Below are 22,495 nucleotides of genomic sequence, written 5' to 3' on the forward strand. Positions count from 1 at the left end.
GGTAACATTGGGTCCTCCAAAACCTTTCCATCGAGTTAGAAAAGGGTTGCATTTTTGTTTTTACTATTTCTTTGGACACGCACCGTACTGACATTTTAGATGCTAGAGACCCAATAAACAATGTTTTACTTCACGCGCAGATCACATGTGAGATCATATTGCCTTACATTTAAATATACAGTATTACACAGTACATAAGTGTCTGTATTCCCTGTATTGTTGGGTGCAAAATATTTGTGAAAATAAAAGGTAACTAAATTTTGATGAACAAGCCTTGGTTAGATAATTTATTAACACTTAAACTGGTCACCAAACATAGAAACGTAGGGAAAAGATGTGTCTTTAAAGTGCTCCAGTGGCGCAATCGGTCAGCGCGCGGTACTTATAAGACAGTATCTGTTAAGCTATGCCGAGGTTGTGAGTTCAAGCCTCACCTGGAGCATGTTTGCTTGCTTATTTTTTCTTTTCTGAGGTCATTACTCATTGGTTATCGTTTGCAACCTGAATATTTAATATCATATTACCAAGAAAGCAACAACAACATAGAAATGACTGTGTTTATCACACATCAGCATTGGTTGACAAATCAGGATTGGTTCAACTGCATTGTAAACGCTCCATGAGTCGGTCAACAAAATGCCAATGCAAAAGACTTTTTACCGTTGGTAAAAGAGTTGCAGCAATCCGTTTTACTGCAATACAGCATGAGGGCCCATATTTTTTGCTCTCATTAGTACCAGCACATTTCCTGCAGGAATTTGGAAAGCAAAAAACACAAAACAACTTCCCTTTTTCCATGCATTTAAATGACTGATTACTGCGGAAAAAATCAGGCACACACGCAAGTCTCACTGAGCCCCAGTGGCCTAATGGATAAGACACTGGCCTCCTAAGCCAGGGATTGTGGGTTCAAGTCCCATCTGGGGTGCAAGTTAGTTTGTTGCTTATTCTTCACCACTTGAGATTGTGTTTTTAAGCTTGTTGCGACTGGCTAAACTGTGTTACCAAAAGGCTTCCTCCACCACGACATTCCTGTAGGTGCAGTAGCTAAAACATGCCATTTACCATGGTAACATTGGGTCCTCCAAAACCTTTCCATCGAGTTAGAAAAGGGTTGCATTTTTGTTTTTACTATTTCTGGGGTGCAAGTTGGTTTGTTGCTTAATCTTCACCACTTGAGATTGTGTTTTTAAGCTTGTTGCGACTGGCCAAACTGTGTTACCAAAAGGCGTCATCCACCACAACATTCCTGTGGGTGCAGTAGCTAAAACATGCCATTTACCATGGTAACATTGGGTCCTCCAAAACCTTTCCATCGAGTTAGAAAAGGGTTGCATTTTTGTTTTTACTATTTCTTTGGACACGCACCGTACTGACATTTTAGATGCTAGAGACCCAATAAACAATGTTTTACTTCACGCGCAGATCACATGTGAGATCATATTGCCTTACATTTAAATATACAGTATTACACAGTACATAAGTGTCTGTATTCCCTGTATTGTTGGGTGCAATATATTTGTGAAAATAAAAGGTAACTACATTTTGATGAACAAGCCTTGCTTAGATAATTTATTAACAGTTAAACTGGTCACCAAACATAGAAACGTAGGGAAAAGATGTGTCTTTAAAGTGCTCCAGTGGCGCAATCGGTCAGCGCGCGGTACTTATAAGACAGTATCTGTTAAGCTATGCCGAGGTTGTGAGTTCAAGCCTCACCTGGAGCATGTTTGCTTGCTTATTTCTTCTTTTCTGAGGTCATTACTCATTGGTTATCGTTTGCAACCTGAATATTTAATATCATATTACCAAGAAAGCAACAACAACATAGAAATGACTGTGTTTATCACACATCAGCATTGGTTGACAAATCAGGATTGGTTCAACTGCATTGTAAACGCTCCATGAGTCGGTCAACAAAGTGCCAATGCAAAAGACTTTTTACCGTTGGTAAAAGAGTTGCAGCAATCCGTTTTACTGCAATACAGCATGAGGGCCCATATTTTTTGCTCTCATTAGTACCAGCACATTTCCTGCAGGAATTTGGAAAGCAAAAAACACAAAACAACTTCCCTTTTTCCAAGCATTTAAATGACTGATTACTGCGGAAAAAATCAGGCACACACGCAAGTCTCACTGAGCCCCAGTGGCCTAATGGATAAGGCACTGGCCTCCTAAGCCAGGGATTGTGGGTTCAAGTCCCATCTGGGGTGCAAGTTGGTTTGTTGCTTATTCTTCACCACTTGAGATTGTGTTTTGAAGCTTGTTGCGACTGGCCAAACTTTGTTACCAAAAGGCTTCATCCACCACGACATTCCTGTAGGTGCAGTAGCTAAAACATGCCATTTACCATGGTAACATTGGGTCCTCCAAAACCTTTCCATCGAGTTAAAAAAGGGTTGCATTTTTGTTTTTACTATTTCTGGGGTGCAAGTTGGTTTGTTGCTTATTCTTCACCACTTGAGATTGTGTTTTTAAGCTTGTTGTGACTGGCCAAACTGTGTTACCAAAAGGCTTCATCCACCACGACATTCCTGTGGGTGCAGTAGCTAAAACATGCCATTTACCATGGTAACATTGGGTCCTCCAAAACCTTTCCATCGAGTTAGAAAAGGGTTGCATTTTTGTTTTTACTATTTCTTTGGACACGCACCGTACTGACATTTTAGATGCTAGAGACCCAATAAACAATGTTTTACTTCACGCGCAGATCACATGTGAGATCATATTGCCTTACATTTAAATATACAGTATTACACAGTACATAAGTGTCTGTATTCCCTGTATTGTTGGGTGCAAAATATTTGTGAAAATAAAAGGTAACTAAATTTTGATGAACAAGCCTTGCTTAGATAATTTATTAACACTTAAACTGGTCACTAAACATAGAAACGTAGGGAAAAGATGTGTCTTTAAAGTGCTCCAGTGCCGCAATCGGTCAGCGCGCGGTACTTATAAGACAGTATCTGTTAAGCTATGCCGAGGTTGTGAGTTCAAGCCTCACCTGGAGCATGTTTGCTTGCTTATTTTTTCTTTTCTGAGGTCATTACTCATTGGTTATCGTTTGCAACCTGAATATTTAATATCATATTACCAAGAAAGCAACAACAACATAGAAATGACTGTGTTTATCACACATCAGCATTGGTTGACAAATCAGGATTGGTTCAACTGCATTGTAAACGCTCCATGAGTCGGTCAACAAAGTGCCAATGCAAAAGACTTTTTACCATTGGTAAAAGAGTTGCAGCAATCCGTTTTACTGCAATACAGCATGAGGGCCCATATTTTTTGCTCTCATTAGTACCAGCACATTTCCTGCAGGAATTTGGAAAGCAAAAAACACAAAACAACTTCCCTTTTTCCAAGCATTTAAATGACTGATTACTGCGGAAAAAATCAGGCACACACGCAAGTCTCACTGAGCCCCAGTGGCCTAATGGATAAGGCACTGGCCTCCTAAGCCAGTGATTGTGGGTTCAAGTCCCATCTGGGGTGCAAGTTGGTTTGTTGCTTATTCTTCACCACTTGAGATTGTGTTTTGAAGCTTGTTGCGACTGGTCAAACTTTGTTACCAAAAGGCTTCATCCACCACGACATTCCTGTAGGTGCAGTAGCTAAAACATGCCATTTACCATGGTAACATTGGGTCCTCCAAAACCTTTCCATCGAGTTAAAAAAGGGTTGCATTTTTGTTTTTACTATTTCTGGGGTGCAAGTTGGTTTGTTGCTTATTCTTCACCACTTGAGATTGTGTTTTTAAGCTTGTTGTGACTGGCCAAACTGTGTTACCAAAAGGCTTCATCCACCACGACATTCCTGTGGGTGCAGTAGCTAAAACATGCCATTTACCATGGTAACATTGGGTCCTCCAAAACCTTTCCATCGAGTTAGAAAAGGGTTGCATTTTTGTTTTTACTATTTCTTTGGACACGCACCGTACTGACATTTTAGATGCTAGAGACCCAATAAACAATGTTTTACTTCACGCGCAGATCACATGTGAGATCATATTGCCTTACATTTAAATATACAGTATTACACAGTACATAAGTGTCTGTATTCCCTGTATTGTTGGGTGCAATATATTTGTGAAAATAAAAGGTAACTAAATTTTGATGAACAAGCCTTGCTTAGAAAATTTATTAACACTTAAACTAGTCACCAAACATACAAACATAGGTGCTCAAGTGCTCAAGTGGCGCAATCGGTCAGCGCGCAGTACTTATAAGACAGTATCTGTTAAGCTATGCCAAGGTTGTGAGTTCAAGCCTCACCTGGAGCATGTTTGCTTGCTTATTTTTTCTTTTCTGAGGTCATTACTCATTGGTTATCGTTTGCAACCTGAATATTTAATATCATATTACCAAGAAAGCAACAACAACATAGAAATGACTGTGTTTATCACACATCAGCATTGGTTGACAAATCAGGATTGGTTCAACTGCATTGTAAACGCTCCATGAGTCGGTCAACAAAGTGCCAATGCAAAAGACTTTTTACCGTTGGTAAAAGAGTTGCAGCAATCCGTTTTACTGCAATACAGCATGAGGGCCCATATTTTTTGCTCTCATTAGTACCAGCACATTTCCTGCAGGAATTTGGAAAGCAAAAAACACAAAACAACTTCCCTTTTTCCAAGCATTTAAATGACTGATTACTGCGGAAAAAATCAGGCACACACGCAAGTCTCACTGAGCCCCAGTGGCCTAATGGATAAGGCACTGGCCTCCTAAGCCAGGGATTGTGGGTTCAAGTCCCATCTGGGGTGCAAGTTGGTTTGTTGCTTATTCTTCACCACTTGAGATTGTGTTTTGAAGCTTGTTGCGACTGGCCAAACTTTGTTACCAAAAGGCTTCATCCACCACGACATTCCTGTAGGTGCAGTAGCTAAAACATGCCATTTACCATGGTAACATTGGGTCCTCCAAAACCTTTCCATCGAGTTAGAAAAGGGTTGCATTTTTGTTTTTACTATTTCTGGGGTGCAAGTTGGTTTGTTGCTTAATCTTCACCACTTGAGATTGTGTTTTTAAGCTTGTTGCGACTGGCCAAACTGTGTTACCAAAAGGCTTCATCCACCACAACATTCCTGTGGGTGCAGTAGCTAAAACATGCCATTTACCATGGTAACATTGGGTCCTCCAAAACCTTTCCATCGAGTTAGAAAAGGGTTGCATTTTTGTTTTTACTATTTCTTTGGACACGCACCGTACTGACATTTTAGATGCTAGAGACCCAATAAACAATGTTTTACTTCACGCGCAGATCACATGTGAGATCATATTGCCTTACATTTAAATATACAGTATTACACAGTACATAAGTGTCTGTATTCCCTGTATTGTTGGGTGCAATATATTTGTGAAAATAAAAGGTAACTAAATTTTGATGAACAAGCCTTGCTTAGATAATTTATTAACAGTTAAACTGGTCACCAAACATAGAAACGTAGGGAAAAGATGTGTCTTTAAAGTGCTCCAGTGGCGCAATCGGTCAGCGCGCGGTACTTATAAGACAGTATCTGTTAAGCTATGCCGAGGTTGTGAGTTCAAGCCTCACCTGGAGCATGTTTGCTTGCTTATTTCTTCTTTTCTGAGGTCATTACTCATTGGTTATCGTTTGCAACCTGAATATTTAATATCATATTACCAAGAAAGCAACAACAACATAGAAATGACTGTGTTTATCACACATCAGCATTGGTTGACAAATCAGGATTGGTTCAACTGCATTGTAAACGCTCCATGAGTCGGTCAACAAAGTGCCAATGCAAAAGACTTTTTACCGTTGGTAAAAGAGTTGCAGCAATCCGTTTTACTGCAATACAGCATGAGGGCCCATATTTTTTGCTCTCATTAGTACCAGCACATTTCCTGCAGGAATTTGGAAAGCAAAAAACACAGAACAACTTCCCTTTTTCCAAGCATTTAAATGACTGATTACTGCGGAAAAAATCAGGCACACACACAAGTCTCACTGAGCCCCAGTGGCCTAATGGATAAGGCACTGGCCTCCTAAGCCAGGGATTGTGGGTTCAAGTCCCATCTGGGGTGCAAGTTGGTTTGTTGCTTATTCTTCACCACTTGAGATTGTGTTTTGAAGCTTGTTGCGACTGGCCAAACTTTGTTACCAAAAGGCTTCATCCACCACGACATTCCTGTAGGTGCAGTAGCTAAAACATGCCATTTACCATGGTAACATTGGGTCCTCCAAAACCTTTCCATCGAGTTAAAAAAGGGTTGCATTTTTGTTTTTACTATTTCTGGGGTGCAAGTTGGTTTGTTGCTTATTCTTCACCACTTGAGATTGTGTTTTTAAGCTTGTTGTGACTGGCCAAACTGTGTTACCAAAAGGCTTCATCCACCACGACATTCCTGTGGGTGCAGTAGCTAAAACATGCCATTTACCATGGTAACATTGGGTCCTCCAAAACCTTTCCATCGAGTTAGAAAAGGGTTGCATTTTTGTTTTTACTATTTCTTTGGACACGCACCGTACTGACATTTTAGATGCTAGAGACCCAATAAACAATGTTTTACTTCACGCGCAGATCACATGTGAGATCATATTGCCTTACATTTAAATATACAGTATTACACAGTACATAAGTGTCTGTATTGTTGGGTGCAATATATTTGTGAAAATAAAAGGTAACTAAATTTTGATGAACAAGCCTTGCTTAGATAATTTATTAACAGTTAAACTGGTCACCAAACATAGAAACGTAGGGAAAAGATGTGTCTTTAAAGTGCTCCAGTGGCACAATCGGTCAGCGCGCGGTACTTATAAGACAGTATCTGTTAAGCTATGCCGAGGTTGTGAGTTCAAGCCTCACCTGGAGCATGTTTGCTTGCTTATTTCTTCTTTTCTGAGGTCATTACTCATTGGTTATCGTTTGCAACCTGAATATTTAATATCATATTACCAAGAAAGCAACAACAACATAGAAATGACTGTGTTTATCACACATCAGCATTGGTTGACAAATCAGGATTGGTTCAACTGCATTGTAAACGCTCCATGAGTCGGTCAACAAAGTGCCAATGCAAAAGACTTTTTACCGTTGGTAAAAGAGTTGCAGCAATCCGTTTTACTGCAATACAGCATGAGGGCCCATATTTTTTGCTCTCATTAGTACCAGCACATTTCCTGCAGGAATTTGTTAAGCAAAAAACACAAAAAAACTTCCCTTTTTCCAAGCATTTAAATGACTGATTACTGCGGAAAAAATCAGGCACACACGCAAGTCTCACTGAGCCCCAGTGGCCTAATGGATAAGGCACTGGCCTCCTAAGCCAGGGATTGTGGGTTCAAGTCCCATCTGGGGTGCAAGTTGGTTTGTTGCTTATTCTTCACCACTTGAGATTGTGTTTTGAAGCTTGTTGCGACTGGCCAAACTTTGTTACCAAAAGGCTTCATCCACCACGACATTCCTGTAGGTGCAGTAGCTAAAACATGCCATTTACCATGGTAACATTGGGTCCTCCAAAACCTTTCCATCGAGTTAAAAAAGGGTTGCATTTTTGTTTTTACTATTTCTGGGGTGCAAGTTGGCTTGTTGCTTATTCTTCACCACTTGAGATTGTGTTTTTAAGCTTGTTGTGACTGGCCAAACTGTGTTACCAAAAGGCTTCATCCACCACGACATTCCTGTGGGTGCAGTAGCTAAAACATGCCATTTACCATGGTAACATTGGGTCCTCCAAAACCTTTCCATCGAGTTAGAAAAGGGTTGCATTTTTGTTTTTACTATTTCTTTGGACACGCACCGTACTGACATTTTAGATGCTAGAGACCCAATAAACAATGTTTTACTTCACGCGCAGATCACATGTGAGATCATATTGCCTTACATTTAAATATACAGTATTACACAGTACATAAGTGTCTGTATTGTTGGGTGCAATATATTTGTGAAAATAAAAGGTAACTAAATTTTGATGAACAAGCCTTGCTTAGATAATTTATTAACAGTTAAACTGGTCACCAAACATAGAAACGTAGGGAAAAGATGTGTCTTTAAAGTGCTCCAGTGGCGCAATCGGTCAGCGCGCGGTACTTATAAGACAGTATCTGTTAAGCTATGCCGAGGTTGTGAGTTCAAGCCTCACCTGGAGCATGTTTGCTTGCTTATTTCTTCTTTTCTGAGGTCATTACTCATTGGTTATCGTTTGCAACCTGAATATTTAATATCATATTACCAAGAAAGCAACAACAACATAGAAATGACTGTGTTTATCACACATCAGCATTGGTTGACAAATCAGGATTGGTTCAACTGCATTGTAAACGCTCCATGAGTCGGTCAACAAAGTGCCAATGCAAAAGACTTTTTACCGTTGGTAAAAGAGTTGCAGCAATCCGTTTTACTACAATACAGCATGAGGGCCCATATTTTTTGCTCTCATTAGTACCAGCACATTTCCTGCAGGAATTTGGAAAGCAAAAAACACAAAACAACTTCCCTTTTTCCAAGCATTTAAATGACTGATTACTGCGGAAAAAATCAGGCACACACGCAAGTCTCACTGAGCCCCAGTGGCCTAATGGATAAGGCACTGGCCTCCTAAGCCAGGGATTGTGGGTTCAAGTCCCATCTGGGGTGCAAGTTGGTTTGTTGCTTATTCTTCACCACTTGAGATTGTGTTTTGAAGCTTGTTGCGACTGGCCAAACTTTGTTACCAAAAGGCTTCATCCACCACGACATTCCTGTAGGTGCAGTAGCTAAAACATGCCATTTACCATGGTAACATTGGGTCCTCCAAAACCTTTCCATCGAGTTAGAAAAGGGTTGCATTTTTGTTTTTACTATTTCTGGGGTGCAAGTTGGTTTGTTGCTTAATCTTCACCACTTGAGATTGTGTTTTTAAGCTTGTTGCGACTGGCCAAACTGTGTTACCAAAAGGCTTCATCCACCACAACATTCCTGTGGGTGCAGTAGCTAAAACATGCCATTTACCATGGTAACATTGGGTCCTCCAAAACCTTTCCATCGAGTTAGAAAAGGGTTGCATTTTTGTTTTTACTATTTCTTTGGACACGCACCGTACTGACATTTTAGATGCTAGAGACCCAATAAACAATGTTTTACTTCACGCGCAGATCACATGTGAGATCATATTGCCTTAAATTTAAATATACAGTATTACACAGTACATAAGTGTCTGTATTCCCTGTATTGTTGGGTGCAATATATTTGTGAAAATAAAAGGTAACTAAATTTTGATGAACAAGCCTTGCTTAGATAATTTATTAACAGTTAAACTGGTCACCAAACATAGAAACGTAGGGAAAAGATGTGTCTTTAAAGTGCTCCAGTGGCGCAATTGGTCAGCGCGCGGTACTTATAAGACAGTATCTGTTAAGCTATGCCGAGGTTGTGAGTTCAAGCCTCACCTGGAGCATGTTTGCTTGCTTATTTCTTCTTTTCTGAGGTCATTACTCATTGGTTATCGTTTGCAACCTGAATATTTAATATCATATTACCAAGAAAGCAACAACAACATAGAAATGACTGTGTTTATCACACATCAGCATTGGTTGACAAATCAGGATTGGTTCAACTGCATTGTAAACGCTCCATGAGTCGGTCAACAAAGTGCCAATGCAAAAGACTTTTTACCGTTGGTAAAAGAGTTGCAGCAATCCGTTTTACTGCAATACAGCATGAGGGCCCATATTTTTTGCTCTCATTAGTACCAGCACATTTCCTGCAGGAATTTGGAAAGCAAAAAACACAAAACAACTTCCCTTTTTCCAAGCATTTAAAGGACTGATTACTGCGGAAAAAATCAGGCACACACGCAAGTCTCACTGAGCCCCAGTGGCCTAAGGGATAAGGCACTGGCCTCCTAAGCCAGGGATTGTGGGTTCAAGTCCAATCTGGGGTGCAAGTTGGTTTGTTGCTTATTCTTCACCACTTGAGATTGTGTTTTGAAGCTTGTTGCGACTGGCCAAACTTTGTTACCAAAAGGCTTCATCCACCACGACATTCCTGTAGGTGCAGTAGCTAAAACATGCCATTTACCATGGTAACATTGGGTCCTCCAAAACCTTTCCATCGAGTTAGAAAAGGGTTGCATTTTTGTTTTTACTATTTCTTTGGACACGCACCGTACTGACATTTTAGATGCTAGAGACCCAATAAACAATGTTTTACTTCACGCGCAGATCACATGTGAGATCATATTGCCTTACATTTAAATATACAGTATTACACAGTACATAAGTGTCTGTATTCCCTGTATTGTTGGGTGCAATATATTTGTGAAAATAAAAGGTAACTAAATTTTGATGAACAAGCCTTGCTTAGATAATTTATTAACAGTTAAACTGGTCACCAAACATAGAAACGTAGGGAAAAGATGTGTCTTTAAAGTGCTCCAGTGGCGCAATCGGTCAGCGAGCGGTACTTATAAGACAGTATCTGTTAAGCTATGCTGAGGTTGTGAGTTCAAGCCTCACCTGGAGCATGTTTGCTTGCTTATTTCTTCTTTTCTGAGGTCATTACTCATTGGTTATCGTTTGCAACCTGAATATTTAATATCATATTACCAAGAAAGCAACAACAACATAGAAATGACTGTGTTTATCACACATCAGCATTGGTTGACAAATCAGGATTGGTTCAACTGCATTGTAAACGCTCCATGAGTCGGTCAACAAAGTGCCAATGCAAAAGACTTTTTACCGTTGGTAAAAGAGTTGCAGCAATCCGTTTTACTGCAATACAGCATGAGGGCCCATATTTTTTGCTCTCATTAGTACCAGCACATTTCCTGCAGGAATTTGGAAAGCAAAAAACACAAAACAACTTCCCTTTTTCCAAGCATTTAAATGACTGATTACTGCGGAAAAAATCAGGCACACACACAAGTCTCACTGAGCCCCAGTGGCCTAATGGATAAGGCACTGGCCTCCTAAGCCAGGGATTGTGGGTTCAAGTCCCATCTGGGGTGCAAGTTGGTTTGTTGCTTATTCTTCACCACTTGAGATTGTGTTTTGAAGCTTGTTGCGACTGGCCAAACTTTGTTACCAAAAGGCTTCATCCACCACGACATTCCTGTAGGTGCAGTAGCTAAAACATGCCATTTACTATGGTAACATTGGGTCCTCCAAAACCTTTCCATCGAGTTAGAAAAGGGTTGCATTTTTGTTTTTACTATTTCTGGGGTGCAAGTTGGTTTGTTGCTTAATCTTCACCACTTGAGATTGTGTTTTTAAGCTTGTTGCGACTGGCCAAACTGTGTTACCAAAAGGCTTCATCCACCACAACATTCCTGTGGGTGCAGTAGCTAAAACATGCCATTTACCATGGTAACATTGGGTCCTCCAAAACCTTTCCATCGAGTTAGAAAAGGGTTGCATTTTTGTTTTTACTATTTCTTTGGACACGCACCGTACTGACATTTTAGATGCTAGAGACCCAATAAACAATGTTTTACTTCATGCGCAGATCACATGTGAGATCATATTGCCTTACATTTAAATATACAGTATTACACAGTACATAAGTGTCTGTATTCCCTGTATTGTTGGGTGCAATATATTTGTGAAAATAAAAGGTAACTAAATTTTGATGAACAAGCCTTGCTTAGATAATTTATTAACAGTTAAACTGGTCACCAAACATAGAAACGTAGAGAAAAGATGTGTCTTTAAAGTGCTCCAGTGGCGCAATCGGTCAGCGCGCGGTACTTATAAGACAGTATCTGTTAAGCTATGCCAAGGTTGTGAGTTCAAGCCTCACCTGGAGCATGTTTGCTTGCTTATTTCTTCTTTTCTGAGGTCATTACTCATTGGTTATCGTTTGCAACCTGAATATTTAATATCATATTACCAAGAAAGCAACAACAACATAGATATGACTGTGTTTATCACACATCAGCATTGGTTGACAAATCAGGATTGGTTCAACTGCATTGTAAACGCTCCATGAGTCGGTCAACAAAGTGCCAATGCAAAAGACTTTTTACCGTTGGTAAAAGAGTTGCAGCAATCCGTTTTACTGCAATACAGCATGAGGGCCCATATTTTTTGCTCTCATTAGTACCAGCACATTTCCTGCAGGAATTTGGAAAGCAAAAAACACAAAACAACTTCCCTTTTTCCAAGCATTTAAATGACTGATTACTGCGAAAAAATCAGGCACACACGCAAGTCTCACTGAGCCCCAGTGGCCTAATGGATAAGGCACTGGCCTCCTAAGCCAGGGATTGTGGGTTCAAGTCCCATCTGGGGTGCAAGTTGGTTTGTTGCTTATTCTTCACCACTTGAGATTGTGTTTTGAAGCTTGTTGCGACTGGCCAAACTTTGTTACCAAAAGGCTTCATCCACCACGACATTCCTGTAGGTGCAGTAGCTAAAACATGCCATTTACCATGGTAACATTGGGTCCTCCAAAACCTTTCCATCGAGTTAGAAAAGGGTTGCATTTTTGTTTTTACTATTTCTGGGGTGCAAGTTGGTTTGTTGCTTAATCTTCACCACTTGAGATTGTGTTTTTAAGCTTGTTGCGACTGGCCAAACTGTGTTACCAAAAGGCTTCATCCACCACAACATTCCTGTGGGTGCAGTAGCTAAAACATGCCATTTACCATGGTAACATTGGGTCCTCCAAAACCTTTCCATCGAGTTAGAAAAGGGTTGCATTTTTGTTTTTACTATTTCTTTGGACACGCACCGTACTGACATTTTAGATGCTAGAGACCCAATAAACAATGTTTTACTTCACGCGCAGATCACATGTGAGATCATATTGCCTTACATTTAAATATACAGTATTACACAGTACATAAGTGTCTGTATTCCCTGTATTGTTGGGTGCAATATATTTGTGAAAATAAAAGGTAACTAAATTTTGATGAACAAGCCTTGCTTAGATAATTTATTAACAGTTAAACTGGTCACCAAACATAGAAACGTAGAGAAAAGATGTGTCTTTAAAGTGCTCCAGTGGCGCAATCGGTCAGCACGCGGTACTTATAAGACAGTATCTGTTAAGCTATGCCGAGGTTGTGAGTTCAAGCCTCACCTGGAGCATGTTTGCTTACTTATTTCTTCTTTTCTGAGGTCATTACTCATTGGTTATCGTTTGCAACCTGAATATTTAATATCATATTACCAAGAAAGCAACAACAACATAGAAATGACTGTGTTTATCACACATCAGCATTGGTTGACAAATCAGGATTGGTTCAACTGCATTGTAAACGCTCCATGAGTCGGTCAACAAAGTGCCAATGCAAAAGACTTTTTACCGTTGGTAAAAGAGTTGCAGCAATCCGTTTTACTGCAATACAGCATGAGGGCCCATATTTTTTGCTCTCATTAGTACCAGCACATTTCCTGCAGGAATTTGGAAAGCAAAAAACACAAAACAACTTCCCTTTTTCCAAGCATTTAAATGACTGATTACTGCGGAAAAAATCAGGCACACACGCAAGTCTCACTGAGCCCCAGTGGCCTAATGGATAAGGCACTGGCCTCCTAAGCCAGGGATTGTGGTTTCAAGTCCCATCTGGGGTGCAAGTTGGTTTGTTGCTTATTCTTCACCACTTGAGATTGTGTTTTGAAGCTTGTTGCGACTGGCCAAACTTTGTTACCAAAAGGCTTCATCCACCACGACATTCCTGTAGGTGCAGTAGCTAAAACATGCCATTTACCATGGTAACATTGGGTCCTCCAAAACCTTTCCATCGAGTTAGAAAAGGGTTGCATTTTTGTTTTTACTATTTCTTTGGACACGCACCGTACTGACATTTTAGATGCTAGAGACCCAATAAACAATGTTTTACTTCACGCGCAGATCACATGTGAGATCATATTGCCTTACATTTAAATATACAGTATTACACAGTACATAAGTGTCTGTATTGTTGGGTGCAATATATTTGTGAAAATAAAAGGTAACTAAATTTTGATGAACAAGCCTTGCTTAGATAATTTATTAACAGTTAAACTGGTCACCAAACATAGAAACGTAGGGAAAAGATGTGTCTTTAAAGTGCTCCAGTGGTGCAATCGGTCAGCGCGCGGTACTTATAAGACAGTATCTGTTAAGCTATGCCGAGGTTGTGACTTCAAGCCTCACCTGGAGCATGTTTGCTTGCTTATTTCTTCTTTTCTGAGGTCATTACTCATTGGTTATCGTTTGCAACCTGAATATTTAATATCATATTACCAAGAAAGCAACAACAACATAGAAATGACTGTGTTTATCACACATCAGCATTGGTTGACAAATCAGGATTGGTTCAACTGCATTGTAAACGCTCCATGAGTCGGTCAACAAAGTGCCAATGCAAAAGACTTTTTACCGTTGGTAAAAGAGTTGCAGCAATCTGTTTTACTGCAATACAGCATGAGGGCCCATATTTTTTGCTCTCATTAGTACCAGCACATTTCCTGCAGGAATTTGGAAAGCAAAAAACACAAAACAACTTCCCTTTTTCCAAGCATTTAAATGACTGATTACTGCGGAAAAAATCAGGCACACACGCAAGTCTCACTGAGCCCCAGTGGCCTAATGGATAAGGCACTGGCCTCCTAAGCCAGGGATTGTGGGTTCAAGTCCCATCTGGGGTGCAAGTTGTTTTGTTGCTTATTCTTCACCACTTGAGATTGTGTTTTGAAGCTTGTTGCGACTGGCCAAACTTTGTTACCAAAAGGCTTCATCCACCACGACATTCCTGTAGGTGCAGTAGCTAAAACATGCCATTTACCATGGTAACATTGGGTCCTCCAAAACCTTTCCATCGAGTTAGAAAAGGGTTGCATTTTTGTTTTTACTATTTCTGGGGTGCAAGTTGGTTTGTTGCTTAATCTTCACCACTTGAGATTGTGTTTTTAAGCTTGTTGCGACTGGCCAAACTGTGTTACCAAAAGGCTTCATCCACCACAACATTCCTGTGGGTGCAGTAGCTAAAACATGCCATTTACCATGGTAACATTGGGTCCTCCAAAACCTTTCCATCGAGTTAGAAAAGGGTTGCATTTTTGTTTTTACTATTTCTTTGGACACGCACCGTACTGACATTTTAGATGCTAGAGACCCAATAAACAATGTTTTACTTCACGCGCAGATCACATGTGAGATCATATTGCCTTACATTTAAATATACAGTATTACACAGTACATAAGTGTCTGTATTCCCTGTATTGTTGGGTGCAATATATTTGTGAAAATAAAAGGTAACTAAATTTTGATGAACAAGCCTTGCTTAGATAATTTATTAACAGTTAAACTGGTCACCAAACATAGAAACGTAGGGAAAAGATGTGTCTTTAAAGTGCTCCAGTGGCGCAATCGGTCAGCGCGCGGTACTTATAAGACAGTATCTGTTAAGCTATGCCGAGGTTGTGAGTTCAAGCCTCACCTGGAGCATGTTTGCTTGCTTATTTCTTCTTTTCTGAGGTCATTACTCATTGGTTATCGTTTGCAACCTGAATATTTAATATCATATTACCAAGAAAGCAACAACAACATAGAAATGACTGTGTTTATCACACATCAGCATTGGTTGACAAATCAGGATTGGTTCAACTGCATTGTAAACGCTCCATGAGTCGGTCAACAAAGTGCCAATGCAAAAGACTTTTTACCGTTGGTAAAAGAGTTGCAGCAATCCGTTTTACTGCAATACAGCATGAGGGCCCATATTTTTTGCTCTCATTAGTACCAGCACATTTCCTGCAGGAATTTGGAAAGCAAAAAACACAAAACAACTTCCCTTTTTCCAAGCATTTAAATGACTGATTACTGCTGATTACTACTGATTAGGGGGCAGCACAGTGGCGTAGTGGTTAGCACGTCTGCCTCACAGCACTGGGGTCATGAGTTCGATTCCCGACCATGGCCTTATCTGTGTGGAGTTTGTATGTTCTCCCTGTGTTTGCGTGGGTTTCCTCCAGGTGCTCCGGTTTCCTCCCACACTCCAAAAAATATACTGGTAGGTTAATTGGCTGCAATCAAAAAATTGACCCTAGTCTCTCCCTCTCTGTCTGTATGTGTGTGAGTGTGTGTCTATAGTAGGAAATTTAGACTGTAAGCTCCAATGGGGCAGGGACTGATGTGAATGAGTTCTCTGTACAGCGCTGCGGAATTAGTGGCGCTATATAAATAAATGATGATGATGATGATGATGATGATGATACTGCGGAAAAAATCAGGCACACACGCAAGTCTCACTGAGCCCCAGTGGCCTAATGGATAAGGCACTGGCCTCCTAAGCCAGGGATTGTGGGTTCAAGTCCCATCTGGGGTGCAAGTTGGTTTGTTGCTTATTCTTCACCACTTGAGATTGTGTTTTGAAGCTTGTTGCGACTGGCCAAACTTTGTTACCAAAAGGCTTCATCCACCACGACATTCCTGTAGGTGCAGTAGCTAAAACATGCCATTTACCATGGTAACATTGGGTCCTCCAAAACCTTTCCATCGAGTTAAAAAAGGGTTGCATTTTTGTTTTTACTATTTCTGGGGTGCAAGTTGGTTTGTTGCTTATTCTTCACCACTTGAGATTGTGTTTTTAAGCTTGTTGCGACTGGCCAAACTGTGTTACCAAAAGGCTTCATCCACCACAACATTCCTGTGGGTGCAGTAGCTAAAACATGCCATTTACCATGGTAACATTGGGTCCTCCAAAACCTTTCCATCGAGTTAGAAAAGGGTTGCATTTTTGTTTTTACTATTTCTTTGGACACGCACCGTACTGACATTTTAGATGCTAGAGACCCAATAAACAATGTTTTACTTCACGCGCAGATCACATGTGAGATCATATTGCCTTACATTTAAATATACAGTATTACACAGTACATAAGTGTCTGTATTCCCTGTATTGTTGGGTGCAAAATATTTGTGAAAATAAAAGGTAACTAAATTTTGATGAACAAGCCTTGCTTAGATAATTTATTAACAGTTAAACTGGTCACCAAACATAGAAACGTAGGGACAAGATGTGTCTTTAAAGTGCTCCAGTGGCGCAATCGGTCAGCGCGCGGTACTTATAAGACAGTATCTGTTAAGATATGCCGAGGTTGTGAGTTCAAGCCTCACCTGGAGCATGTTTGCTTGCTTATTTCTTCTTTTCTGAGGTCATTACTCATTGGTTATCATTTGCAACCTGAATATTTAATATCGTATTACCAAGAAAGCAACAACAACATAGAAATGACTGTGTTTATCACACATCAGCATTGGTTGACAAATCAGGATTGGTTCAACTGCATTGTAAACGCTCCATGAGTCGGTCAACAAAGTGCCAATGCAAAAGACTTTTTACCGTTGGTAAAAGAGTTGCAGCAATCCGTTTTACTGCAATACAGTATGAGGGCCCATATTTTTTGCTCTCATTAGTACCAGCACATTTCCTGCAGGAATTTGGAAAGCAAAAAACACAAAACAACTTCCCTTTTTCCAAGCATTTAAATGACTGATTACTGCGGAAAAAATCAGGCACACACGCAAGTCTCACTGAGCCCCAGTGGCCTAATAGATAAGGCACTGGCCTCCTAAGCCAGGGATTGTGGGTTCAAGTCCCATCTGGGGTGCAAGTTGGTTTGTTGCTTATTCTTCACCACTTGAGATTGTGTTTTGAAGCTTGTTGCGACTGGCCAAACTTTGTTACCAAAAGGCTTCATCCACCACGACATTCCTGTAGGTGCAGTAGCTAAAACATGCCATTTACCATGGTAACATTGGGTCCTCCAAAACCTTTCCATCGAGTTAAAAAAGGGTTGCATTTTTGTTTTTACTATTTCTGGGGTGCAAGTTGGCTTGTTGCTTATTCTTCACCACTTGAGATTGTGTTTTTAAGCTTGTTGTGACTGGCCAAACTGTGTTACCAAAAGGCTTCATCCACCACGACATTCCTGTGGGTGCAGTAGCTAAAACATGCCATTTACCATGGTAACATTGGGTCCTCCAAAACCTTTCCATCGAGTTAGAAAAGGGTTGCATTTTTGTTTTTACTATTTCTTTGGACACGCACCGTACTGACATTTTAGATGCTAGAGACCCAATAAACAATGTTTTACTTCACGCGCAGATCACATGTGAGATCATATTGCCTTACATTTAAATATACAGTATTACACAGTACATAAGTGTCTGTATTCCCTGTATTGTTGGGTGCAAAATATTTGTGAAAATAAAAGGTAACTAAATTTTGATGAACAAGCCTTGCTTAGATAATTTATTAACAGTTAAACTGGTCACCAAACATAGAAACGTAGGGAAAAGATGTGTCTTTAAAGTGCTACAGTGGCGCAATTGGTCAGCGCGCAATACTTATAAGACAGTATCTGTTAAGCTATGCCGAGGTTGTGAGTTCAAGCCTCACCTGGAGCATGTTTGCTTGCTTATTTTTTCTTTTCTGAGGTCATTACTCATTGGTTATCGTTTGCAACCTGAATATTTAATATCATATTACCAAGAAAGCAACAACAACATAGAAATGACTGTGTTTATCACACATCAGCATTGGTTGACAAATCAGGATTGGTTCAACTGCATTGTAAACGCTCCATGAGTCGGTCAACAAAGTGCCAATGCAAAAGACTTTTTACCGTTGGTAAAAGAGTTGCAGCAATCCGTTTTACTGCAATACAGCATGAGGGCCCATATTTTTTGCTCTCATTAGTACCAGCACATTTCCTGCAGGAATTTGGAAAGCAAAAAACACAAAACAACTTCCCTTTTTCCAAGCATTTAAATGACTGATTACTGCGGAAAAAATCAGGCACACACGCAAGTCTCACTGAGCCCCAGTGGCCTAATGGATAAGGCACTGGCCTCCTAAGCCAGGGATTGTGGGTTCAAGTCCCATCTGGGGTGCAAGTTGGTTTGTTGCTTATTCTTCACCACTTGAGATTGTGTTTTGATGCTTGTTGCGACTGGCCAAACTTTGTTACCAAAACGCTTCATCCACCACGACATTCCTGTAGGTGCAGTAGCTAAAACATGCCATTTACCATGGTAACATTGGGTCCTCCAAAACCTTTCCATCGAGTTAAAAAAGGGTTGCATTTTTGTTTTTACTATTTCTGGGGTGCAAGTTGGTTTGTTGCTTATTCTTCACCACTTGAGATTGTGTTTTTAAGCTTGTTGTGACTGGCCAAACTGTGTTACCAAAAGGCTTCATCTACCACGACATTCCTGTGGGTGCAGTAGCTAAAACATGCCATTTACCATGGTAACATTGGGTCCTCCAAAACCTTTCCATCGAGTTAGAAAAGGGTTGCATTTTTGTTTTTACTATTTCTTTGGACACGCACCGTACTGACATTTTAGATGCTAGAGACCCAATAAACAATGTTTTACTTCACGCGCAGATCACATGTGAGATCATGTTGCCTTACATTTAAATATACAGTATTACACAGTACATAAGTGTCTATATTGTTGGGTGCAATATATTTGTGAAAATAAAAGGTAACTAAATTTTGATGAACAAGCCTTGCTTAGATAATTTATTAACAGTTAAACTGGTCACCAAACATAGAAACGTAGGGAAAAGATGTGTCTTTAAAGTGCTCCAGTGGTGCAATCGGTCAGCGCGCGGTACTTATAAGACAGTATCTGTTAAGCTATGCCGAGGTTGTGACTTCAAGCCTCACCTGGAGCATGTTTGCTTGCTTATTTCTTCTTTTCTGAGGTCATTACTCATTGGTTATCGTTTGCAACCTGAATATTTAATATCATATTACCAAGAAAGCAACAACAACATAGAAATGACTGTGTTTATCACACATCAGCATTGGTTGACAAATCAGGATTGGTTCAACTGCATTGTAAACGCTCCATGAGTCGGTCAACAAAGTGCCAATGCAAAAGACTTTTTACCGTTGGTAAAAGAGTTGCAGCAATCCGTTTTACTACAATACAGCATGAGGGCCCATATTTTTTGCTCTCATTAGTACCAGCACATTTCCTGCAGGAATTTGGAAAGCAAAAAACACAAAACAACTTCCCTTTTTCCAAGCATTTAAATGACTGATTACTGCGGAAAAAATCAGGCACACACGCAAGTCTCACTGAGCCCCAGTGGCCTAATGGATAAGGCACTGGCCTCCTAAGCCAGGGATTGTGGGTTCAAGTCCCATCTGGGGTGCAAGTTGGTTTGTTGCTTATTCTTCACCACTTGAGATTGTGTTTTTAAGCTTGTTGCGACTGGCTAAACTGTGTTACCAAAAGGCTTCATCCACCACGACATTCCTGTAGGTGCAGTAGCTAAAACATGCCATTTACCATGGTAACATTGGGTCCTCCAAAACCTTTCCATCGAGTTAGAAAAGGGTTGCATTTTTGTTTTTACTATTTCTGGGGTGCAAGTTGGTTTGTTGCTTAATCTTCACCACTTGAGATTGTGTTTTTAAGCTTGTTGCGACTGGCCAAACTGTGTTACCAAAAGGCTTCATCCACCACAACATTCCTGTGGGTGCAGTAGCTAAAACATGCCATTTACCATGGTAACATTGGGTCCTCCAAAACCTTTCCATCGAGTTAGAAAAGGGTTGCATTTTTGTTTTTACTATTTCTTTGGACACGCACCGTACTGACATTTTAGATGCTAGAGACCCAATAAACAATGTTTTACTTCACGCGCAGATCACATGTGAGATCATATTGCCTTACATTTAAATATACAGTATTACACAGTACATAAGTGTCTGTATTCCCTGTATTGTTGGGTGCAATATATTTGTGAAAATAAAAGGTAACTAAATTTTGATGAACAAGCCTTGCTTAGATAATTTATTAACACTTAAACTGGTCAGCAAACATAGAAACGTAGGGAAAAGATGGGTCTTTAAAGTGCTCCAGTGGCGCAATCGGTCAGCGCGCGGTACTTATAAGACAGTATCTGTTAAGCTATGCCAAGGTTGTGAGTTCAAGCCTCACCTGGAGCATGTTTGCTTGCTTATTTCTTCTTTTCTGAGGTCATTACTCATTGGTTATCGTTTGCAACCTGAATATTTAATATCATATTACCAAGAAAGCAACAACAACATAGAAATGACTGTGTTTATCACACATCAGCATTGGTTGACAAATCAGGATTGGTTCAACTGCATTGTAAACGCTCCATGAGTCGGTCAACAAAGTGCCAATGCAAAAGACTTTTTACCGTTGGTAAAAGAGTTGCAGCAATCCGTTTTACTGCAATACAGCATGAGGGCCCATATTTTTTGCTCTCATTAGTACCAGCACATTTCCTGCAGGAATTTGGAAAGCAAAAAACACAAAACAACTTCCCTTTTTCCAAGCATTTAAATGACTGATTACTGCGGAAAAAATCAGGCACACACGCAAGTCTCACTGAGCCCCAGTGGCCTAATGGATAAGGCACTGGCCTCCTAAGCCAGGGATTGTGGGTTCAAGTCCCATCTGGGGTGCAAGTTGGTTTGTTGCTTATTCTTCACCACTTGAGATTGTGTTTTGATGCTTGTTGCGACTGGCCAAACTTTGTTACCAAAACGCTTCATCCACCACGACATTCCTGTAGGTGCAGTAGCTAAAACATGCCATTTACCATGGTAACATTGGGTCCTCCAAAACCTTTCCATCGAGTTAAAAAAGGGTTGCATTTTTGTTTTTACTATTTCTGGGGTGCAAGTTGGTTTGTTGCTTATTCTTCACCACTTGAGATTGTGTTTTTAAGCTTGTTGTGACTGGCCAAACTGTGTTACCAAAAGGCTTCATCTACCACGACATTCCTGTGGGTGCAGTAGCTAAAACATGCCATTTACCATGGTAACATTGGGTCCTCCAAAACCTTTCCATCGAGTTAGAAAAGGGTTGCATTTTTGTTTTTACTATTTCTTTGGACACGCACCGTACTGACATTTTAGATGCTAGAGACCCAATAAACAATGTTTTACTTCACGCGCAGATCACATGTGAGATCATATTGCCTTACATTTAAATATACAGTATTACACAGTACATAAGTGTCTGTATTGTTGGGTGCAATATATTTGTGAAAATAAAAGGTAACTAAATTTTGATGAACAAGCCTTGCTTAGATAATTTATTAACAGTTAAACTGGTCACCAAACATAGAAACGTAGGGAAAAGATGTGTCTTTAAAGTGCTCCAGTGGCGCAATCGGTCAGCGCGCGGTACTTATAAGACTGTATCTGTTAAGCTATGCTGAGGTTGTGAGTTCAAGCCTCACCTGGAGCATGTTTGCTTGCTTATTTCTTCTTTTCTGAGGTCATTACTCATTGGTTATCGTTTGCAACCTGAATATTTAATATCATATTACCAAGAAAGCAACAACAACATAGATATGACTGTGTTTATCACACATCAGCATTGGTTGACAAATCAGGATTGGTTCAACTGCATTGTAAACGCTCCATGAGTCGGTCAACAAAGTGCCAATGCAAAAGACTTTTTACCGTTGGTAAAAGAGTTGCAGCAATCCGTTTTACTGCAATACAGCATGAGGGCCCATATTTTTTGCTCTCATTAGTACCAGCACATTTC

At 40.2% G+C, this 22,495-nt stretch overlaps 1 protein-coding gene and 32 non-coding genes across 37 annotated transcripts in view; 32 read left to right on the forward strand and 1 right to left on the reverse strand.

The window, feature by feature from the left end:
* The window catches only part of FER1L5 (fer-1 like family member 5), a 676,118-nt gene that overhangs the window by 225,009 nt on the left and 428,614 nt on the right, over positions 1-22,495 (reverse strand). The gene's annotated exons all lie outside the window — the stretch shown is intronic.
* On the forward strand, positions 350-442 carry TRNAI-UAU (transfer RNA isoleucine (anticodon UAU)). Its single transcript is given in 2 exon segments — positions 350-387; positions 407-442. It is a non-coding gene; the product is annotated as a tRNA-Ile (tRNA).
* On the forward strand, positions 856-928 carry TRNAR-CCU (transfer RNA arginine (anticodon CCU)). Its single transcript has one exon. It is a non-coding gene; the product is annotated as a tRNA-Arg (tRNA).
* Positions 1,635-1,727, forward strand: TRNAI-UAU (transfer RNA isoleucine (anticodon UAU)). The gene is given in 2 exon segments: positions 1,635-1,672; positions 1,692-1,727. It is a non-coding gene; the product is annotated as a tRNA-Ile (tRNA).
* Positions 2,141-2,213, forward strand: TRNAR-CCU (transfer RNA arginine (anticodon CCU)). The gene has a single exon. It is a non-coding gene; the product is annotated as a tRNA-Arg (tRNA).
* Positions 2,920-3,012, forward strand: TRNAI-UAU (transfer RNA isoleucine (anticodon UAU)). Its single transcript is given in 2 exon segments — positions 2,920-2,957; positions 2,977-3,012. It is a non-coding gene; the product is annotated as a tRNA-Ile (tRNA).
* On the forward strand, positions 3,426-3,498 carry TRNAR-CCU (transfer RNA arginine (anticodon CCU)). The gene has a single exon. It is a non-coding gene; the product is annotated as a tRNA-Arg (tRNA).
* On the forward strand, positions 4,699-4,771 carry TRNAR-CCU (transfer RNA arginine (anticodon CCU)). The gene has a single exon. It is a non-coding gene; the product is annotated as a tRNA-Arg (tRNA).
* On the forward strand, positions 5,478-5,570 carry TRNAI-UAU (transfer RNA isoleucine (anticodon UAU)). Its single transcript is given in 2 exon segments — positions 5,478-5,515; positions 5,535-5,570. It is a non-coding gene; the product is annotated as a tRNA-Ile (tRNA).
* TRNAR-CCU (transfer RNA arginine (anticodon CCU)) lies at positions 5,984-6,056 on the forward strand. The gene has a single exon. It is a non-coding gene; the product is annotated as a tRNA-Arg (tRNA).
* Positions 6,754-6,846, forward strand: TRNAI-UAU (transfer RNA isoleucine (anticodon UAU)). Its single transcript is given in 2 exon segments — positions 6,754-6,791; positions 6,811-6,846. It is a non-coding gene; the product is annotated as a tRNA-Ile (tRNA).
* On the forward strand, positions 7,260-7,332 carry TRNAR-CCU (transfer RNA arginine (anticodon CCU)). The gene has a single exon. It is a non-coding gene; the product is annotated as a tRNA-Arg (tRNA).
* TRNAI-UAU (transfer RNA isoleucine (anticodon UAU)) lies at positions 8,030-8,122 on the forward strand. The gene is given in 2 exon segments: positions 8,030-8,067; positions 8,087-8,122. It is a non-coding gene; the product is annotated as a tRNA-Ile (tRNA).
* On the forward strand, positions 8,536-8,608 carry TRNAR-CCU (transfer RNA arginine (anticodon CCU)). Its single transcript has one exon. It is a non-coding gene; the product is annotated as a tRNA-Arg (tRNA).
* Positions 9,315-9,407, forward strand: TRNAI-UAU (transfer RNA isoleucine (anticodon UAU)). The gene is given in 2 exon segments: positions 9,315-9,352; positions 9,372-9,407. It is a non-coding gene; the product is annotated as a tRNA-Ile (tRNA).
* Positions 10,383-10,475, forward strand: TRNAI-UAU (transfer RNA isoleucine (anticodon UAU)). Its single transcript is given in 2 exon segments — positions 10,383-10,420; positions 10,440-10,475. It is a non-coding gene; the product is annotated as a tRNA-Ile (tRNA).
* Positions 10,889-10,961, forward strand: TRNAR-CCU (transfer RNA arginine (anticodon CCU)). The gene has a single exon. It is a non-coding gene; the product is annotated as a tRNA-Arg (tRNA).
* Positions 11,668-11,760, forward strand: TRNAI-UAU (transfer RNA isoleucine (anticodon UAU)). The gene is given in 2 exon segments: positions 11,668-11,705; positions 11,725-11,760. It is a non-coding gene; the product is annotated as a tRNA-Ile (tRNA).
* TRNAR-CCU (transfer RNA arginine (anticodon CCU)) lies at positions 12,173-12,245 on the forward strand. Its single transcript has one exon. It is a non-coding gene; the product is annotated as a tRNA-Arg (tRNA).
* TRNAI-UAU (transfer RNA isoleucine (anticodon UAU)) lies at positions 12,952-13,044 on the forward strand. Its single transcript is given in 2 exon segments — positions 12,952-12,989; positions 13,009-13,044. It is a non-coding gene; the product is annotated as a tRNA-Ile (tRNA).
* Positions 13,458-13,530, forward strand: TRNAR-CCU (transfer RNA arginine (anticodon CCU)). The gene has a single exon. It is a non-coding gene; the product is annotated as a tRNA-Arg (tRNA).
* On the forward strand, positions 14,011-14,103 carry TRNAI-UAU (transfer RNA isoleucine (anticodon UAU)). Its single transcript is given in 2 exon segments — positions 14,011-14,048; positions 14,068-14,103. It is a non-coding gene; the product is annotated as a tRNA-Ile (tRNA).
* On the forward strand, positions 14,517-14,589 carry TRNAR-CCU (transfer RNA arginine (anticodon CCU)). The gene has a single exon. It is a non-coding gene; the product is annotated as a tRNA-Arg (tRNA).
* Positions 15,296-15,388, forward strand: TRNAI-UAU (transfer RNA isoleucine (anticodon UAU)). The gene is given in 2 exon segments: positions 15,296-15,333; positions 15,353-15,388. It is a non-coding gene; the product is annotated as a tRNA-Ile (tRNA).
* On the forward strand, positions 16,196-16,268 carry TRNAR-CCU (transfer RNA arginine (anticodon CCU)). Its single transcript has one exon. It is a non-coding gene; the product is annotated as a tRNA-Arg (tRNA).
* On the forward strand, positions 16,975-17,067 carry TRNAI-UAU (transfer RNA isoleucine (anticodon UAU)). The gene is given in 2 exon segments: positions 16,975-17,012; positions 17,032-17,067. It is a non-coding gene; the product is annotated as a tRNA-Ile (tRNA).
* TRNAR-CCU (transfer RNA arginine (anticodon CCU)) lies at positions 17,481-17,553 on the forward strand. The gene has a single exon. It is a non-coding gene; the product is annotated as a tRNA-Arg (tRNA).
* TRNAR-CCU (transfer RNA arginine (anticodon CCU)) lies at positions 18,766-18,838 on the forward strand. The gene has a single exon. It is a non-coding gene; the product is annotated as a tRNA-Arg (tRNA).
* Positions 19,536-19,628, forward strand: TRNAI-UAU (transfer RNA isoleucine (anticodon UAU)). The gene is given in 2 exon segments: positions 19,536-19,573; positions 19,593-19,628. It is a non-coding gene; the product is annotated as a tRNA-Ile (tRNA).
* Positions 20,042-20,114, forward strand: TRNAR-CCU (transfer RNA arginine (anticodon CCU)). The gene has a single exon. It is a non-coding gene; the product is annotated as a tRNA-Arg (tRNA).
* On the forward strand, positions 20,821-20,913 carry TRNAI-UAU (transfer RNA isoleucine (anticodon UAU)). The gene is given in 2 exon segments: positions 20,821-20,858; positions 20,878-20,913. It is a non-coding gene; the product is annotated as a tRNA-Ile (tRNA).
* TRNAR-CCU (transfer RNA arginine (anticodon CCU)) lies at positions 21,327-21,399 on the forward strand. Its single transcript has one exon. It is a non-coding gene; the product is annotated as a tRNA-Arg (tRNA).
* Positions 22,097-22,189, forward strand: TRNAI-UAU (transfer RNA isoleucine (anticodon UAU)). Its single transcript is given in 2 exon segments — positions 22,097-22,134; positions 22,154-22,189. It is a non-coding gene; the product is annotated as a tRNA-Ile (tRNA).

Source organism: Mixophyes fleayi, chromosome 4, assembly GCF_038048845.1.
Source record: "Mixophyes fleayi isolate aMixFle1 chromosome 4, aMixFle1.hap1, whole genome shotgun sequence".
NCBI lineage: Eukaryota > Metazoa > Chordata > Amphibia > Anura > Limnodynastidae > Mixophyes > Mixophyes fleayi.